The following is a 20059-nucleotide window of genomic DNA, read 5'->3' as shown; positions in this document are numbered from 1 at the left end:
TCTACCACCGCCTAAACAAATCAACTTCTCGCGCTTTGATGTCAGCGTACCTAATGAAGTTCATCAGGCTGATATACTATTTCTGCCGCATGACAACGGTTACAAATACGCGCTAACCGTAGTTGATGTTGCGAGTCGATACAAACAAGCGGAGCCGTTAAAAACAAAGTCAGCAACTGAAGTAGCCGCTGCGTTTGAAAGAATTTATCGAAGAGGCCCTCTGCGCTGGCCAAATCTATTACAAGTTGATCCCGGTAGTGAATTTCGCGGCGCTGTTTTATCAACGCTGAAACATCATAGCGTCGCGATACGACGAGGTCATACTGCGCTACATCGTGATCAGGCAATTGTTGAACGATTCAATCGGACTCTTGCTGAACGGTTATTTGGATATCAATACGCGAAGGAATTCATCCAAGAAAAACGATCTCGTGAATGGGTTAAAAGGTTGCCAGGTGTAATTGCAGCGTTAAATAATGAGATTACCCGAGCAATCAACATGAAGCCCAGCGACGCGATTAAAGAAAAGTATATACCCGGAAGATCAAAAATAGATAGCGTTTCCAAGCCGATTCTCGGCGATGTCACTGTTAGATATCTGTATGAACCAGGAGAGCTTGAAGGCGGTAAAAAAAGAGCTACTGATCCTATCTGGAGTGTTACCACACATAACATATCAACGATAACACGATCAACTGGTAGATCACCGATCTATAGACTGGATTCAACTGCTCCTCAGCGCGGATTTACACGCGAGCAACTACAAGTGATACCTAACGATACTCAATTACCCCCGCGTGGTCTTAACTAGCGCCGTTGCGTCTATTGCACTCAAGACAGGTCAACCTCACATTGTTTTTGACATGACCGAGACTGTTATCGATTCTGTCCACGGTAAATTGGCGAGTGTCTTTATCCGAATAACGCCAACTCATTATACAATTGCAACTCGCGCAGTGATTATTCTGTTGTTGTCGTAGCGAGATTATTAATTCGGCATCAATATCAAAACGCCGCTGTTTTTTTTTATCCTGTTGGCGGTAACCCGAGAGTTTTCTATCAATGACGCTTGCATCGATGGTGACTTTGTCGCCGGCTTCGTCAGTGACTCCGTCAATAACAATTCTTCGAAGCTGATTTATCCTTCGTACTCTGGACACTGCAAGATAGACTAGATTCGACCATTCGATGCGATTATCAACCATCCAAACAATTGTGTCCGTGATGGTTAGTCCCTGCGAGGAATGTATTGTTGTTGCGTATCCTAGCGTCCACGGGGATTTATCAGCACGTAGCGCGTCCTCGACGACACCGATATCAACGAGCACAATATCATTCAGCACGAGAATTTGTTTTTCTGTCCCTGACGCTGTCAGGCCTGGAATTTCAACTTCAATGTTCTGCCGCCGTGTGTCCGCGGGTCTATAACATAACGGCACTGGACGCGTTGGAAACTTTTCCTTATGCAACGTAAACAACTTCCGCTGAAGTGTGTCTCTGACTATCTTTCTACTCGCTACAATCAAATCGTTTGGTCTCCATGTTTCCCAGAATTCATTTAACGGCGTTTCCGGAATCACCTCGCGGATTATTTCACACTGAATTCTATCCGGCTGTAATCTGATTAATTTTTTAACCCCGCGCAGTTGTTCATCAAGTGCTCGGTAATCAGTATCGGTTTCTTCATAATAGTCCACAAAACCCTTTAACCAATCATGTGGACCCTCGCCGACAAATGGTGGTGGTTGACCATGGTCGCCACACATGATCACCGCTGTATTCGCGCGCAGCAACCACTCAAGAAACATTTGTAAAACATCTAACGAAACAGTACATATCTCATCCCAGATGATAACCCCAGGAATAAATTTTTCACCCATTCGATCAGGAGTCCACTCACCGCCGCTGTATCGAAAAAAGCTGTGATAAGTAACGGCGTCAACATTTCGTTGTTTTATTTCTCGCGCTAGTCTATGGGTCGGTGTAAGCACGATTATACTTGCCCGCGTTCGAAATAATTCAATTGCCCGAGTCGTCTTTCCTGACCCGCCACAGCCGCTTAAATAAACTGTTTTATATCTACAAATTGGATCAGAACACGGTGGTGCATTAGACCATTCTGATAATTTATCACAGCGTAAGTAATTGTTTTCAACGGTGACATCTGCTGACGGGGAATAATCGCGTCGTATTTCATTTTTAATTCTCCATATACCCCAACTCTCGTCCGGACTAGTAAACTCGGCTAAGTTTCCCTTATACGCTACGTCTATATAAAACGAATCAACAGCTACTCTAACCGCGGTGTCGGGAAATCTATTTATCATCGAGAATAAATTGATAGCGGTGTAACCCAGCATAGACGCCCTCAAATGTGGATATGCCGGGCTGTCTCCATCGCTGTAGGTAACAACTGTGCCCAACCTTGTTCCATTGGACAAGAAAGCTGTTTTGCAGTTCACGTATCTATTTTTGGCCACTGCGTCCTTGATTACGAAATCATATTCTGCGTCATCTATAATCAGCCGTGAGCAATATCGTTTGTAGTCGTGGTTTTTTCCACCTTGTGTGAACTTACCGATTATTCTTCTACCGAGATCTTTTGCCTCGCGGTTTCGTTGGTTGAATATCCTCCTGGACCATTCGATGATATATTCCTCGTCGGCATCAATGTTTTTTCTGGACTCGTCAATTATGCTATCTAGACGCTCCGGTTCTGGTAACCAGACTTCAGTCCGTGCCCGGTATGATATAATCGCGTCACTGACAATCAACGATACAAGCATGCTACAATCAATCATATACCGTAGCAGCGCTATTGGCAGCCACTTCTTTTCAGCCATGTGTCTACCGATCCAAATATAACAACAGCGATGAAGTCCTGCCGCGAATTCAAATGATACTATGCGAGCGAATCCGGTTAAATCAAAATCAGGCAGTGGTCCATTAATAGCAACACGAGTCATTTCATGACTGGGGTGTCCAAATCGTCTAAAGTACTCAGCGGCGGATCCATACCCGAGAAAACTCGCTGGATAACAGGCAACCATATCAACGGAAATCATAGCGTCGCGGTTGTATTCAGTGTTCCATAGTCCACCGTGATAGTATTCCAAACAACTGGATTGTACATCCGGCAGAAATTCCTTGCGCGTTGGTCTCCACGCATTTTTCCTTGCTGCAACATGAGCTACAACCGATGGAATCGTAAAACAATTTGTTAGCAGTTGTTCATCATGCTCCTCAAATTCCATGGCGGTTTGTTTCATCTTGTTGTGAAACGCTTCAGTGCGATATAATTCACCGTTTGGTCTTACAAACTGATCAAAGGTATCCGCATCGTTTTCAGCGCTGCGAAGTAACCACACTGATACAGGGTCGTTTTTACACAAGTAGGCAATAGCATCAAATAGTTTCCTCTCCGCGAGAAAACCATCCTTGGAGAATTGTTCTCCCAGGAATTCTTCGGGTATATACTTTACTGTTCTATCCCGTGGAAATATTGTGATCGCGGGCGTCCATGCGTGTTCGTTATGATCAATAATTTTGATTGGGGCCCCATTTGATTTGTACTTTGATTCGTATAATACTTCACCGGTTATCGTTGTAACGGTTATTGGAAATCTCAGCGATGTTTCTAATCTCGCTATGTCGCTGATGGTTGCTCCACGCTCTTTTACGGTTAGTTCCCACTGGTTGATTTTGCTACGTCGTAAATCAGTCAATTTGTTTCCTTGACACGCATTTGTAAAATGCTCTATTACTCGTTCTGCTACACAATTTATCCCAGTTGACTGTTTCATTGGTTTCAGTTTTCCGATATCAGGTTTCTTATTTAACGGGTATATTCCATAAACAACTGCTGTTTCAGGATACGCTCGTTCATAGTATGGTCTGTCAATTCCGGTTAACAGCCCCGGCTTGGAGTCGCGGCTAACAATGACTGTTTTCATGTCGCTGAGAACTGGTTCAAATTTATCACGTATGATCCAATTACCTGATTCCACCCGGACAATGAATTTTACTCTGAAGAAATACCTTTTACCGTCAAGTTGTGATATTATCGTTGCTGCGCGGTTGTCGTTCATGGTAGCATCAACAACACCATCAATTCGAAATGTTGACCAACTATGAGATGCACCATCACGCTTGAATTCATTGATACAATCGCGTATTTTACTCAACAGGGTTTTATCGTTTATTAACGCTTTTGGTGTGTCCTTGAGGACTCTATCAAGATTGAACTTAATATTTTTCCAGGGCTTAATTGCTGCTAATCTCTCGAACTCATCCATATAATTAAAACAAGTATTTAAATGAAAGAATATAGTATAATGAATCACTGCAAATGGTTGATGATTGGGTCGACAACCCCGTGCAATAAATCATGTAGAGGTGAATTCTGCGGGTATCATTTACAAAGCGTTCGTAATGGTTCTCTTGGCCCCCTCCCGTGCTTGGTTTGTCACGTCGGTGTAAGAGGAAAATCGCAGTTGTGTATCAATTGTGGCGGAAAGCGATACAGGGAACTAAAACGCTATTATGACAAGCGAATTAAAAACGCCGTCATTGACCCCACCGCAGACTTCGTCATCAAAACCCCCCAGGACTACGTTGAAAGATTCATAATTAAACCAAATAATAAATTAGACAAGTAGTATTATTATACAAATGGACCAAGAATTTCAGCCGCATCCTGTGCTCGTCAATTACGAGGCATCTCGCGACGGCATTGTTAGAAACCGCAAACTGAAGAAGCCGGTTGGTACCGTAAGTAATCAGGGGTATCTGATGTTTGGTGCCGGAAAGAAGAAGTACCATGTTCACAGGGTGGTATTTGAAGCATTTAACGGATTAATCGAAAATGGACTTGTGATTGATCATATTAATAGTAATAAGACTGATAATTCTCTTACAAACTTGCAAGCTGTCTCGCAGAGTCAAAATACCAAAAAAGGCCAAACCGGTAAATACCCAAAGAAAGCAAAATCCGTAAAGTCATTTGATACAACAACTCACGAGGAAAAAATATTTCAGTCGATGAATGAAGCCAGTAGATACTTTGACATTTGTATCGCCTCAATACGAAAAGTAGCAGAACGAGTATATCAAACAGCAATCTCAAAAAAGACCGGGCATATAATTCGATTTTCATATATAGGGCGCCCATGGCGCTGACGAAGTCACCGGCGCCTATGGCGCTGACGAAGTCGCCGGCGCCCATGGCGCTGACAATAAATTGTCCATTCCGGAAGAAAACGAATTATTAAACACCTCGGGATTGATACACGGGGTTTCATTTTTTTTTTATTTAAAAACAAGATGTTCTATAAGAATAATGAATATCGAAGACATCAATAATATATTAGCCGAGATTTCAAAATTAAAAAATCAAGGAATTGAATTATCTGATGGTCTCGACAGTGAAAAAATATTATCCGATTATGAGATTATTAACGAACAATCGAAACGGGGGCGTTTTACCCTGGCCCGCGAGTATTTTTTTGTAAAACGATTACAACATACGATTAATGAAAACTTGTACCACAATGACGCAAATGCATTCATTGGACTATTTACTGCCGTTGAAATAATACGAAAAAAACTCGGACGTGTTTATGAACGACGCCGGGAGATTTCTAGTAAGATCAAAAACATTAGAAGGATTATAGACGAAAACTCCGTGGAGCCCCCGATGGTACACTCGGCGGAAAATTAGAAAATTGCGGATCAATTTACAATAATGGTAGGCGAATCACTCACTACTCGTCTAGCCAGAGAGCGGCTAGCAGCGCTTAAAAAGTTCATACCGTTACGAGACAGAGTGAGAGAGAAACTTCAAACGCGACAACAAATGCAAACCGATTTTACTGTTGGAAGCGAACAACTCTTTGCCCCGGTAACTAAAGCGACTAAGGATGTTACAGCTGCAACAGAACGAGCAATATATGGGGATATTCCTAAGGAAGGCGAACGGAAAGAGGCACCTCTTCTTCCTGTACTTGAAAAGATAGCAGCAGAGACAGAACAAACACAGCAACGGATAAAACAACTTTCCAGTGATATAAAAACCCAACGAGAGTATGAACGATTAGCTGATATTGATGATTCTGAACAGGGTGATGTTGGTGAACTTCAAAAAATTTCCACTCAAAAAGGAGTCCCCTTTATAGATAAACTCACTGAAGGGGCTATAGCACAAATAAAACAACCTCAATTACTGAAATCCAACGAGTATAGGGTTTTTGGTAATTTTGCCGCTCAAAGCTATCATTCAAGAAAAAACTTTTTAAAAGACGAGTATAAAAACAGTAATATAAAACGAGATGACTGGGTTAATTGGTTGTATAAAACGAATAAAGAGATTGATCGCTTGGATACAAAAGAATTGGAATATAAAGAATTTAGAAGGGGGATTGATGATTATGATATACAACAACAAAAAGGAGAAGTCCGAGAAAAACGTCAAAAAAAAGCTGGTTCTAAAAAAACAAGCGGAGAGGGGTATCCAAGTGGTAGTGGTCTAGTTGAAAACGCTAGTGTTACCTGTCCTGGTAGTGTTCTCAGTGATATATCACGGCTAGAGGTACTAATCGGAGGAAAACGAGCCGGAAATAACTCTACGGAAATAATCAATGAGGCCGCTGATATTTGCAAGCGGTTATTTGCAGGTGGTATCATAGACATTAATTCATATCGAACGCTCATAGACGAACTCGTGGATGATTAATTGGAAAACTGGTGTTTTTAATAAGGATGATCATACACTACAACCATGATAAACCAGTACTCGTCTACGTGGTAAACTCGCGATTGCCTGTTTACCGCGCGTACTATGGAGATGGTCTCGGTAGCACCATTGCGGGGTTATTTACAAGAATGGCTCCAAAAGTAGCGCCGTTAGCCAAACAATTAGGAATGAAGGCTATTGATGTTATTCGTGATAAGGGTATTAGTGCCATTGGAGATGTTGCCGGAAAGGCGCTTTCTGCAGCAAAGGACAAACTAATGTCGTTGGTGAAATCCAGGAGAAAAAAACAGAAACCACCGGTGATGCCATCAACGACGGTGATGCCTGCAAATGTCAGTAAAGTAATAAATAACGCCGTGGAAGAAAAACTAGAGTCGTTGGCGGCTGAGTCATCCACTAACGCGCTCATGAACGCGATAGCGGGAAGTGGTCTACGACGAAAAAATCGCAATTGAAAATATCAACATGATAAATAATAGAAATGTTTGCGCGAACCGCTGATCCCGCGTTTGATATGGATGCCCCAGTGCGCAGGGATGATTCTGTCCGTGATTATCAATATTATTCTTATTATGCAACGCAACCGAATCTACGATCGCGAATTGAACTTCAAGTCCAAGATACCAGTAAATACTTTCTACCGTGTGAAGCGTTTATCGAAATTGAGGGGGAACTCGTGACAAATGCTGCCGATAATGCACCATACGACAACAACCCGGCTATCCGAGTTGGTTTTGTCAACAACGGCGTAATGGCGTTATTTGAGAGCGCAAAATATCTCATTGACGGGCGAGAAATTGAATCAATAGAACGCGATGTTGATGTTGCAACGACGATAATCGGGCTAGCGAGATACTCAGATGATTATACAAGGTCGGCTGGTCCGTCTATGATGTTTGCGAAGGATACTACCGATAACGCTGAACACAATCAGTTTTCTAGGGTAAAGGCAACACATGCCACCGCGGTTGATCCAGCACCGGCCGGGTATGTAAGACCAGCTGGGAGCTTCGATGTCATAAATGTTATTACTAATTACAATCTAGGGTTTGCAACACGAGTAGGGATGTTGCAAGGACAACGCCGACAGTTTTCATGCGCGATTCCACTGCATCATATATTCGGATTCTGCAGAAACGTCAGAAAAGTCATCTATGGGGCTAAGCATACAGTAGTACTCGTGCGAAAGGGCAATGATAATGATGCAATCTGGCATGATGCTGGTGTTGCCGACGGTAAGGTCAATATAAAGAATATAGTATTGTGGATGCCAGTAATGACCCCATCAATCACCGCAGAACAGCGATTACTCTCATTCATGGAGACAGGTGGTAAATCACTGTTGAGTTGGCTCACAGTAACCACTGATGCTAAAGAGGATAATATGGATGGTATATTTACATGGCACCTGGCATCCAAACAGGGTGTTTCAGCCCCGCGTCATATATTTGTAGCGCTACAGAATAAGGCGCGATTAGGCTCCCAAGAACGCAGCCATATGATATTTGATCAAATCGGTGTCAATGAGGTCTCGTTGAGAATAAACGGACAGCAGGAACCATCCGAGGATATACAACTCAATTACGGTGACAACCATATCGCACGTGTGTATCATCGATTGCTGTCATATATGGGTCGTGATCAAAACGTCGACACTGGTCTGCAAATATCACAACTTGATTTTAAAAACCTGTATCCGATTTATTATTTTTCGCTGGAACATCTTGATTTAACGAGACAATCCGTCGTTGATATACACTTCCGAGCTCGTGTGCAACGTCCTGGTGGTATTGCCGAATATAGAGCGGTTGCTGTCATTCTCAGCGATAAATCAATGCTGTTGGAAGGTGTTGGTGGACGAATGAGAATCATTGATGCACCAGTGGAAAACATGTAATTGAAAGCACAAACGCGTTTACAATAAAATGTCGTATAGTGTCGTCAGTGTAGAGTTGACTGATGGTCAAGTCAAGAAATTACGATCAAAGTCGGCTAAACAATGCGGGGCCACAATAACGCTGAAGCCGTCACAGATGGCAGGTGGTAATCATAAGATATCGTTGACGGCGCGTCAAATAAAACATTTCAATAATGCGATGGAGAATAAAAAGGGTGTTCAGGTAGATTTTTCGGCCGCAGCGATCAAAAACATGGAAAAGACCGGTGGGATATTTCCGTTGTTAGCCGCGATTCCAGCGTTGATTGCCGCGGCGGCCCCAGCAGTGGCTAAGGCGGCTGCGTTAGGAGCCGTTGGTACCGCGGCGGGGATGGCATTGAAGAAGGCAACCGGGAAAGGCTATAAAAAAAACGACCCGTAGCCGGAAAGGGTCTAAGACTACCGGGGACCCCGTATTCATGGTACTCGGGAAAGGGTCTAAGACTACCGGGAACCGTTTATTGACTCGGGAGTCATTAACTCCTGAGTCTATGACTCCAATGTCTAATTTTGATTTAATAGACGCCGCAAACGCGCTAGCGATAAAAAACTTCAGAGGTGTTTTTATGAGGGATCAATTACCGGCGGCACCAAGGAATATTGAAACCGGCATAATTAACCTCGATGGGTCCTCCGGAGCGGGAACTCATTGGGTTGCGTACGCGATTGATCCGCGTGCGATCGTCTATTTTGATTCATACGGGTTAGCTCCGCCAAAAGAGTTTATGCGGTATATCCGGGCGTGTTCAGCCCGGGCGTTTTATTCCACGTTGCCAACACAGCGATTAAGCGACCCGCCGATATGTGGCCGTGAGGTATTAAACGTACTTGCGGCGATTTCATCATCGCGAAAACCACCTCATGTAGTTGTAAACGAATACACTAGTGGGGTCGTAGAGGCCCGGCGGGTTAATTAGAAACGCCGTTTTTTTTTACAATAACGATGATTGATATTTGGGGACGACCGGTTTCGGCGCTGAAGGAATCCACGGAAACGCTCGCCACCGATGACATAAAAAAACTAATCGAGGATGAAATCGCCGATACGTTGAATTTAACCAGTGTTGACCCAGGTGAAATAGTCGTATTTCAAGACCGCCAGGGTAAATTGAAATCCAGTAATGTGTCCCTGGATGATGTTTTAACACGACAGCGTGATGCCGCCGAGGACACTATCGCGTTGTATACCGGCGACGGACGACTCAAACCGGGTGAACATATATCGGCGGTAACATTAGTCAAAGACGGTTTTATAAGGTTGGATAGATCGGTGACCGAACTCGACGCGCAGGTGAAAAAATCTGTCACCGAGGTGAAAAAATCTGTCACCGATATACAACTCACTACCACTAGTTTTTTCGGGACCCCGACGGTAACCGAACCGAATCTTGCAACAATAAAAAATACTATTTCGGAGTTTACAACGCTGTCGGGCCAATTTTACACGTTACGAAAAAATGTTAACAGGATCGATGACAACTTTGATAAATTCTTTGGTAAAAAAAATACCAAGCTGGATGAGATTACAACAACTATAAATGATATCACTGCGTATGGACAGGAAATAAAAACAATCAAAACTGATGTTGCAGCGAACAAAGGGAGTGTAGACGTGCATGAACGGGAAATAGAAATAATCGGCGCTAATGTTGCAACGATCATAAATAATGTAGACTCGCATGGACGGAAAATAGAAACAATCAAAACTGATATTGTAGCGAACAAAAAGGGTGTGGACGCGCATACACGGGAAATAGGAACGATCAAAACTGATGTTGCAACGAGCAAAAGAAATATAGACGTGTATGGACAGGAAATAAAAACAATCAAAACTGATGTTGCATCGAACAAAAGGAATATAGACGCGCATACAGGGGAAATAGAAACAATCGAACTTGATGTTGCAGCGAACAAAAGAAATATAGACGCGCATACAGGGGAAATAGAAACAATCGAACTTGATGTTGCAGCGAACAAAAGAAATATAGACGCGCATACAGGGGAAATAGAAACGATCAAAACTGATATTGTAGCGAATAAAAAAAGTACAGACGTGCATGAACAGAGAATAGGAACGATCAAAACTGATATTGTGGCGAACAAGAATAATATAGACGCGCATGAATGGAGAATAGAAACAGTCAAAACTGATGTTGCAGCGAACAAAAAAGATGTGGACGCGCATACACGGGAAATAGATACACTCATTACTAAGGTTGCAGCGAACAAAAAAGATGTGGACGCGCATACACGGGAAATAGATACACTCATTACTAAGGTTGCAGCGAACAAAAAAGATGTGGACGCGCATACACGGGAAATAGATACACTCATTACTAAGGTTGCAGCGAACAAAAAAGATGTGGACACGCATATACAGGAAATAGATATACTCATTACTAAGGTTGCAGCGATTAAAGACGGACTACCGAGAGTAGCAGAGCAATTCGAAAAAATAAAAATCCCTCATGAGAACATCATCAACACAGTATACACAATTCGGCATGGATCAATCGATTGGACTCCTACACAGAATACAGTAAATACTACCGCAACTGTTAAGGGCATTTATCGATTGACACTGGTTTCAATGATGCAGTTTAATATATTATCGTCGAGTTCATCCGGGTTTAACAATACAATATCAACAATTATAGACAAGAACGCAACTGAACAGTTTACAATTTATGCCGTTGATGGAAATTTAGCCCGGGCAAACATCACATGGTATGTGGAATTTGTAGCGAATCTAAGTAATTAAAAACACTAGCTCTTTTAGAATAAAATGACCACCAGGGTAATTGAATCAGAGGTATCACCGACGTCACATCAATATCGATTCGATACCGCAAAAGAACTCTCCGCGAATTTGAAAACGCTTTCCGAACAATACCGTGCAAAAATAAAAAAATACCGTCGTAAAATAACCGCCATCGACGCGGTCGTGTACTCGGTGTCGGGTATAGTGGCCGGTACCGGCGTCGTTTTATCCACGGTGACCACGATAGCCCCGATCGCTGTTCCAATCGCCGTCTCCGCGATGACAACAATTGCTGGAGTCGCCAACGCAATCACTAGAAAGATATCATCGTGTTTTCAGAAAAAACTCAACGAGTATACAGTAAAACATCAAATAGTATCCGACGCATACTCGAAATTATCCGGGTTGATCTCATTATCGATTGATAATTTGTTCGTATCCGATGTTGAATTCTCCACGATGGTCCAGTTGTATAGCTCCGCGATGTCAAAAATTGAGGATTTTTAACTGGAAGCCGGAACCACCTGGTTGCTGAAATTAGACACTAAAGACAACGAATAATAATAATGTCGCTGAACCCCGAAGGGTTTCCATTGCTTCAACGGATCGCGGAGAACACCACTCCGGTACAAACAAATATGATATCGATAACGTCAACGAATCCAGAATTCAGTGTGAACTTCCCGTCGCCGGTTCCAGTGAAGGAAATAGCGCTGGCAAAATTGCGAATATATCACAGTTGGCCTAATATTCGAGCGAACGCATTTAACGGACAACAACCTAATAACTCGCTGGTTTTTGCACGGACAAATAAACCCGATGGGACCCCAAACTGGGAGGAGGTTACAATACCAACTGGGTCATACCAAATAGAGCAAATCAATAAGGAATTTCAACGCAGAATAAAATCGATCACAGGAAAAGAATCAAAAATCGCTATTACGGTTCATGAACCGACGTTATCATCGACGATTGAAATAAGCACACCGGGGTATATGGTTGATATTTATAACAGTTCAATAAGAACCATACTAGGATGGCCTAAGAATCCACCCGCGGACGCCCCCCCATCAACTATCCTCAGATACGATAACGGAGATGGTGGTAGGCATATTGCTCCATACAACGTAAATATTGCATCGGTGATAGCAATCAATCTGGTGTGTGATGTTATCGAAGGGAGTTACCAGGTGGATACCAAGCAATCAAATCAAGCTCAACAGGGGTATATCCTTTATTCATTTTCACCAACAGCCCCTCCGGGATTTTTAATCGTTGAGAGTCCGATTAATCCGGTCTATATGCGATGCCATGATCGGTTTTTAACGAGAATTAATTTTAGAATTACCGATCAGTCAAATAACCTAATTGATCTGCAAGAGGAGGAGTTAGTGATCACTCTGTTTGTAAGATCATAGCAGCAGAGGGGGCGATGACATCGACGCGGGACGCCCGATGATTACCACGGGAAAACACCAACGAGATGTTGTGGCGAAATATAGCGTTTTCGAGCAAAAAACGCTAAGGCTCCATTTGCCAAACGGAGACTTTATTTTTTTTTTGTTCGAAAAGTGAGATTTCGAAGGAAGGCTCTATTTGTCGTTTTGAGGCCTTAATCGAAATTTGTCGAAAAAGTTGTCGGATTCGCCCCCTCTGCTGCTAAGACTTTCAAGCTATATGTTCGAAATAATTGATCTCACGAAAAAACTATAGTTTTCGCCATACAAAACAATAAACCCTATGTCAATTGTCAATTGACCAAAACAAAAATTTGTACTAGAAGAAAAGGAATAACTGAAAATACCCGTTACAACGCTAATCATTATGGCGCATCTTTACCCATAGATTGTTCGATGTTTTGGATGTATATCTTGTAATATTTGCTAGTATATTTGTACACTGACCCCACTAAGAATCTTTGCGCTTAGATCAGTTTTTCCGCGCTCCCAGCACTGCGGTGTAATCCGTGCTGCATAAACACGTTCATTTTTTCCCGCACTTTGATATGGTTTCAAAAATAGATAATAGTTCACTTATCATTATTTTCGTTATGTATGACTAAAGATGCTTGAACAGTCGAAAGGCATCCACTTTCCAAATTTGAAAGATGCTTCCGAGTATTATTTAACTCTACATATCTACATGAATTTTTATATACATATCTACCCCACAAAGCATTACGGTTTCAAGGAAAGCAGTGTGACGCAACTGAGCACATAACATGGGCCCATAATATTGAACCGTGCCTTGGAAATGATATATTCTATTATTAATTAATGCATGAGGTAGATTATTGTTATAGCTTATTGTTTGTTTTGTAATAAGTATATGAATAACAAATACTATGTGCGAAGGGAGGTGGGGGCTTATAAAATAATACGACGCAAGCATATATATATATATATATATATATATATATATATATATATATATATATATATATATATATATACAGTGGAGCCTCGTTAATCCGGACTCCGTTTATCCGGAAACCTCGCTATCCGGACATAATTCAACGGGAACGGAATTCCTAAACGTTAATTTGCTCCGTTAATCAAGAAATCCGCGTTCCGGATCCGGAAATCAAAATCGGGGACCAAAGTGTAAAATTACATTAAAACTTGTCTCGATAATCCGGAAATAATCTGTCCAAAAATAAGAAAATTCGAAAAATCGTATGTGAAAATACAATCAGAAGAATAATACATAAAACACAGTAGTGAAGCCCTTGAGAATCTATGGCCACTATCAATAACTAAGTAGCGTGACCATATTGTAACCAGCGATTGTATAAACAATGTCTGTTTTAGCTAGTCGCCGACGGGGGTGTTAATAATTAAATAAACACACTGGGATCAAATCGTCCACGTTTTTTGACATAACATATGGTAAATAAATTAAAAGTGTCATTAAACCTCTTTGTTGTTTACCAATTGTATGTAACAATCACAGTTTATTGTTTGCTGTGCAAATACAGTTGATATTTTTAAGCTGTGGACAGTATAGGGCTTCAAAGAATCCAGGCAAACAAAGGTTACAGACTTCTTCAGGAAATTGACATAATAAATGTATGTACAGTGTGATGTGTTCGATGTGTTAATTGTCTAAACTTCTATTTACTGTATATGTACGTACAAACGCATGTTATAATAATGTGAAATAAACACAAATTAATAGATGTATTCATTAATTTATTTCAACCATTATTGAATATACAGTACATTACATTTAAAGCTAGCATATACATGTACACATATATGGTGTGATGATATCGTAAAATAAAAAATGTGCATGATTCAATTATCCGGAAAACTCGTTAATCCGGACATATTCGCTGGGAACGAATGTGTCCGGATTAACGAGGCTCCACTATATATATATATATATATATATATATATATATATATATATATATATATATATATATAGTCAGAATTCAGTTTACGACACTGACCTCAAGCAATCAATCAATATAATATGTTACTCTGGTGGGCAGGATAGAGTCGAATGACAAACATTTGTGCTTCGCACTTATCCCAGTTACATGATTGTTTATTTTCAATTATAGAGCTGGTATTCCGTATTGATTTTTACTACAATTTTTCCTTCACTGCATAAAGCTCCCATCATAACTTATCAAGTCATTTCAAGTCATTTAGATAATAAAATCGAATTAAAGTGATTATTTGTACACATATATTTATAGATTTACAATATATTTTGAAGCATGCGTAATGTCCGGTTAAATATTTGGTAAGAGAGGGTCATAGATGCCAATGTGAATTAAAAATTCTTTTTAACAAATACGGTGACATGTTCGATTTTTTTTTTCCTTCAGGTGAAATAGAGGAATTTTTCAGTGCTTAATTGCATATTTACTCAGTTTACTGCGATTTTCCCCTATGTAAAATTAATTGCAACTCTATCTCACAGCCCACCACTTCTGTACAAATGAGAAATCTAAACTGATGATACAAGATTGAATACCTTGTACAGAAAATAAGCACGAGATTTTCCAGCGTAAAGACGTTAGGTTACGTGTAAAGCACTGGTAGGCAAATACGACCCGCGGGCCAGATCCGCCCCGTGACCCGGTTTTATCCGCTAATATATGGCATAGGGTATGGCTGTAAAAATCAGCTATACGGCTCGCGCCCTGGAGGAAGTTGCCCATGCCTGCGTTCAAATGATTTTGATAAGACAGCACGATTTGCCTTTGCGACACAGTGTCATGGATCAAAAGCCGAGAAGCAAGATGGAGAAGTCGACTCTAGTGTCAATTTACACAGTAAGACATCTGATCCAAATTAAAATTTTCGAGGATTTCGGTGTACTGGTTTATTGTCAATGAAAGAAGGGCACATTCAGGACAAGAAAAAGTTCGTTCCAAGGGATCATTGGTTTATTCAGGTTTCGGTATTGAGAGGGAGCATTCCCCGTACATTCATCGCTGGCACAGAAGCACGAGATTTTAAAATTGTGTCTTCATAATTATGTAATTTTGTAAATATACATTATGAAATGATGAGGCTTTAAATTATTGAGCGAATAAATAGTTGAATTCGAGATATGAACGTCATTGGATAATAAATATTAAAGACAGCATATGCCAAAGGTATTGTTATATTTGTTTGATGTTCGTTCTTGTTATCCCACTTCATTTCCATATATACAAGCAAATCTTACTAGCTCGAATTCTGCAAAAAAACATCGAACAATCTATAACTAATGAGAATGCATCTATAATTAATGAGAATGCATCATGACCAGCGTTGTAACAATTATTTTCATTTATTCATTTTTTGTCAATGGATACAAACAGCACGTTGTATTGGGTGAAAATTCTGGCAACTTCAAGATTATCAGGCATATAATTCAATATCATACAGATTTTTATCTTTAACAGTAGACTTAATCTGAAATATCATGATCCCGCCGTAACTCTGATAATCTTTTTTTTTTTACAGTACGCAGCTGAACACAAGGCACGGCTGGTGGTAAATAATTAAGCAGTTTGCGTTAGCTCTGCTTACTGACTGCCCTAGCTCATATTTCTATTTCTGTACAACATCTGAAAGTGCGAGTGGGAGATAAAACACCGTGACAATCAGAGTGGGAGATAAATTAAACACCGTGAAAATCAGAGTGGGAGTCTCAATTGCGATATCATTTATGATACTTCTTGTTTCCATTTTAACATAGAGATTATGTTTGTAATAATCCTGTGTTGTTCCGTTTGTAAACGCCTAAGAAAGGCTAAGATACCGTTCAATTTTAAAACTGTCAAATGGTAGTTATATGATAAATGCTCTTTTACCATAATCTAAGGTACCAGACGATAGACACCCAGAATGTTTTACAAGCAACTTGTCCAAGCCCAGACCTCAAAATGTGCCGGCTACCCTTGTTCAATAGTTCTTGGCCTCATTTTTTGTACGGCATTGCATAACAACAGCCAGTATAAGATAAATATTTTTTAGAAACAACTAAGTCTACAATTCATGGTGTGTCTATGACTCTTGGCCCATGAGAAACTCAGTATATACAATTTTTAGGTAAACCCATGTTTAAATACAGCCCTTTTTAGTATCGGATCACTGACTAAATACAGCCCTTTTTAGTATCGGATCACTGACTAAATACAGCCCTTTTTAGTATCGGATCACTGACTAAATACAGCCCTTTTTAGTATCGGATCACTGACTAATACTTCTACTGAAGAACCAAACATGCAAGTACTTTTCACGTTAGAGATTCATGGATCGATAACTGGTGTAATCGGTGTAATTGTCTGAAAAGCCTTTAGCTCAGTCATCTCGATTCACACTTTCCTCTGCGTGACCAAATTTATTTAAAGGAAACAATGTCTTCGACAAATTCGCCTACTTTAACAGATGGGATGTATATATAGTGTTAGATGTCATTTCCTGTCCAGTTGGATCAAACACGTGTGTACTATTTACTAGGTGAGATAAATCTGAAGACTACTGATAAAATTCTGATATTTCTTACTTTATTAAAAACAGATTGTCAACGACATCTGCAAGTATTGTCGAAACAACCGTCAACTAATAAGCATTACACTTCACAGCACGAAAGTCACAATCCAAATCGACATTTATCTCCAGGATATGGATAAATGTCGATGTCAGAGATGCTTATAGATTCCTCCAGCTGTGATTCCCCATACTCGTGTCACTAATTTCCGCTTGTTAAATCGCAGAAAATTCAAAATTAAATTGTCAAAAGTTTCTGCCTGAGCAAATCGGCTATTCTCTTCTGCGTTCGTATTTATCAATGAAAGCAATGGTTAAGTGAGAAATTATGGGATTTAAATTCTCATTGTTAGTTCTACTGTGTCAGCTTGTCACACCTATGATTAGGTTACCTGCTGAATTTGCTACAGAAGCTGGTTGCTTGATATAACAATGGGAAGAACTTAAATTTCTGGTTGTATTAATTTGTGTAAATACCGGTTTTCTGGAGAATGCTGTTGTCAGTGTCATCGCTGTCGATTTCAAACCGTTGATTATACACTTCGCCCTGCAACAAGGTAAATATTTTTCAGACTACTGGTGTGTCATTGTTCTGAATATGTAAATGATGCCAATCAGACCAAATGCTAACGTTTCAATAGCTTTCTTGTCACGAGGTTTTTACTTCATCCTCGGTACACACATTCTTATTCACCTGCATACCACTGTTCAATAAAATACTACATTAGTGTGGTACTTAGCAGACTATTCAAGCCGATAATGCGAATGTCTGTTACGGCGAACACGATACAATTTCAGCGAACAGCCGCCATTTTATTACTGTAGAAAGGAAGCTGGCGAAATCTTTACCTTTTTATTTTTCCCAGTTTGCTCTTAACGACCGATTTTCATTATATCCATGTTTGTTTCTATCTACATCTTCCACGTTGTCCAAATATGTATGATCAGTAAGCATGACATAGTAGTGATGACAATCGAATTACTGTTTACCTTACCTTATCTCATGGAATCTATGCACAAAGAAATTCAAGAATACAACGATCTACGACTCATTATACCTTATTCAAACCGTCGAGTCCATAAGCAATAGTCAGTTTGCCAGTGACTTACCTTGTAATTCGAAACGATGCTGGATTTATTCACCTGGGCAAGAACTGACAGCTGCAGACGACAGCTGTCGATCGATATATCAGATAATTCATTTCCTAGCGGCGCATGCGTATCGCACATACTAGATGCACTACGTAGTTTATTACTAACGGAGAGCGAGGACACATTGATTTCAAAATAATAATCTGCTGACATAGGGGAGGAAAAAAACTTGAAATATTTGGTTAGAACGGAAGAAGAAAGAAAAAGAAAAAAGAAGACAATTAAATGCCTTTCGGTATATTTTTTCCATAAAATTTAATAAGTCTTAGTTATAATCATTGGGAAGGCTTGTTGTGGTGGGAAAGTCTTACGCCCTTTGCGAACGACTGGCTATCTACCGAATATTTATGAATCCAAAAGTGTCAGTTGTACACATATTTCATAATGAAAGGTATTTGACAAGATCTGGCTTATGTATATTACTGTAGATTTGCTTGTTGGGATTTTTTTTTTTAGTTTTGCTTTAATAAACTGGAAATCAGAAACTGGTTCATGGGAACTGATACTCTCTAACGAACAGAATAATGTAAATATTTTAATATTAATGCGTCTACGAGTAACCGGATAGACACTCAGATCAAGAAGGCTAAAAATAAACTCATATATATTCCCTTTTCAGGTTTATTGCTGTGTGAGTTAATGATAATGGTTTTAATTCAATCACAGAGATGATTTTGTATGAACTATTGCATTATCCCGTGGATGTGAAACCCGGTGTAATATCAACCCTCCTAAAATGTTTATATTATCGAGGGTCTTTGATTTTTGCATTAAACACGTGCAATGAATATATAGGTACTCACTAACGGACGTTTCGCTGAGTTTATTGTGCGTCTTAATTAATGAAGCCTACACTGATTTATTAAATTACTTTTCTTGAAAAATTATGCAGAATGCTGCAGCCTATTTTGCAAAAGCAAGTATTATACTCCCCCCCCCCACTTCAACTCTCGAATCCCAGAAGCACAAATAAATAAAACTTGTTTTGTTACTACTGTGACATTTTGAACTAGACTTAAAAAAATATATTCCCGGTTAAAATTATTCAAAACATCTGATCAGTACATTATATGCAAATGCTTTGAGGTATAGACTATTTGTATCCGCTCCGGTAGCCTCGGATGGAGGAGGTCGTGGGTTCGAATCCCGGCCGAGTCATACCAAAGACTTATAAAAATAGTACTCGCCATTGCCTCGCTTGGCGCTTAGCATTAAGAGGTTAGTGTTAGGGCTGGTCAGCCTGGTGTCAGGATAATGAAGGTGGGATGGACATGATGCTATATGTCTTCGACATGATACCCCAATGCTAGACATCACTATAAACTGTTACATTGCAGACATCGTAGTGGTATGACTAAAATTGTAAAAGTTACCTTAAACACACACACACACACACACACACATCGCTTAATAGATTTCATAATCTAAAGCTTAATGACGTTTGATTCCGTCTGTAATATGGA

At 40.2% G+C, this 20059-nt stretch overlaps 1 protein-coding gene across 5 annotated transcripts in view; it reads right to left on the bottom strand.

Annotated features, from left to right (window-relative positions):
- Positions 1-18654, bottom strand: part of LOC149808541 (uncharacterized) — a 70629-nt gene extending 51975 nt beyond the window's left edge. The window contains exons 1-2 of one of the 5 annotated variants that reach the window (XM_089978778.1): positions 18555-18652; positions 17922-17991 (exon numbers count right to left, since the gene is read on the bottom strand). The gene's annotated coding sequence lies outside the window, so the exon portion shown is untranslated. The other 4 variants (XM_089978785.1, XM_089978795.1, XM_089978811.1 and 1 more) reach the window with 4 other exon arrangements.
- Positions 18655-20059: the final 1405 nt, after the last annotated feature.

Source organism: Sinohyriopsis cumingii, chromosome 1, assembly GCF_028554795.1.
Source record: "Sinohyriopsis cumingii isolate HCF-2022 chromosome 1, ASM2855479v2, whole genome shotgun sequence".
NCBI classification, from domain to species: domain Eukaryota; kingdom Metazoa; phylum Mollusca; class Bivalvia; order Unionida; family Unionidae; genus Sinohyriopsis; species Sinohyriopsis cumingii.
This window is presented reverse-complemented; position numbering and strand designations above follow the sequence as displayed.